The following is a 1,896-nucleotide window of genomic DNA, read 5'->3' on the forward strand; positions in this document are numbered from 1 at the left end:
ATATTACTGCAACAAACAGATTAAATACAATTCAATTTTACAACAAATTAAAACTAACTTGTTGTTCAGCAAGCAATATAACTATAACTAGTTGCATTTCTGCCTGTAAGTGTAAAAGCATATATTTAATTTAATTAGAAGTCCCAAGTGGGATTGCCTGTGTCATCTAAACTAAGACTATTTAGTAACATTTGTTCATTGCTATGCCATAACCTAAAACATAACTGTTGGTGAAAATTACTAACAGAATCACTAATAGTATCACTAGTAATTGAAGTTGTGTTCACACTGTTGCTTCCACAGCTATGTGCTTTCTGAAAACCATGATAGGACGCTACTTGTAAATTTTATCTGAAATCGTACAAGCAACAGTCGTTTCATATGACTGCAACGAGTCCCTTAGAAGGTACCGTACACGTGTTACTCTAGATAGTTTGCAGTCACTGCCTTTGCAAAGACATACAATTTGCCACTAAAGGCCAGTGAGGCCAACTGCCTCCCAGGTAATTTCATAGTTGATGACTAGCTGCTCTGTCTGAGCAACAGGTTCATTGTCATGCACACGTGGGAGCAGAGACTTGAACTTGAGCGTGATTGGTTGTGAGTCAATTGACTTGGTGCACTATGATCGATCACTGTTCTGCCCAGGAGTTTCGGAATAGTGGTCGGGTATCTGCTGCATTAAGAGGCATGATTTATTTCAGACAAGAAAGCACCAAACAGAACGTATTTCACTATTGATGGTCTATAATCTGAAAAAACAGACTAAGAAAAGTGCAACTTCTGTCAACAGTCTGCCCAGTCTCACATTTATAATATGGCAAGGATAGATGTCTGCCATCCATTGCAGCAAGTAAACCACTAGCATGGTTGGAACATGTGGAGTGATGGTCGGTGTTTGCTGAGTGATGGTCAGGCCTGACCACCTCCGACCACCGCAGGCAGAACCCTGATCGATCCATGCTAGCCAGAGGTCTCACAACACTTGCCGAATGTAATCAGCAAGTATTTACACACACAAATTCATAAACTTTTTATTATGAATCCAATCAACTTTTCTTATGGAATTTTTATCTTCTCAATTCTTTCCTCTTTCATACTGCTACTGCTGGCTTATCAAATACTGGTGAGATGTATGCTACATGTAATTGAGTACTATTGATATGCAACTGTCTCTGTGTTGTAGAGTTGTCTTTGAAATATTGGAGAGAAGCTAATTTGACTGGGTCTATTCGGCAACATTTTGGCATACACAATGGAATCTGATCAACTTTTCTTATGGACTTTGTCCGCTCAAGCTCTTTCCTCTTTGATATTGTTACAATGCTGGCTTATCAAATATTGGTGAGATGTATGCTATAATTGAGTGTTACTGATATCTCAATTTCAGCTGTGTCGTACAGGTGTTTGAAGTATTGGAAGAAAGATACAATTTTGACACACTTCTATGTGACTTACAAAACCCCTCAACCTCAACATTCTGTACTGGCATGTCCCACGTGACCTCTCACCTGACACGACCCTCCTATTCTACAAGATCTGTTCAACTTTTCTTATGGAACTCTTTATCAGCTCAAGTTCTTTCTTCTTTCATATTGTCGCATTGTTGGCTTATCAAGTACTGGTGAGATGTATGCCAAGATGTGAAAAAGATCAACAATCGAGCTTAACCGGTCACGTGAGCAACAATTCAATAATAATACGTTTTCCTTATAACGTTGTGGACACTGCCATAGTCAATAGCATCCTTCTATTTGAACAGCTGAATCCCGATACAAAGATGTCCCATCTCGACTTTACACTGCTATCATACGTCAACTGGTACAGTTGTTTAGTGAATGTCGTTTTGTGCCACAGCCGATTCTTCCCGCTCTTGCACCTACTCCTACTGCTACT

Source organism: Corticium candelabrum, chromosome 4 (genome assembly GCF_963422355.1).
Source record: "Corticium candelabrum chromosome 4, ooCorCand1.1, whole genome shotgun sequence".
NCBI classification, from domain to species: Eukaryota; Metazoa; Porifera; class Homoscleromorpha; order Homosclerophorida; family Plakinidae; genus Corticium; species Corticium candelabrum.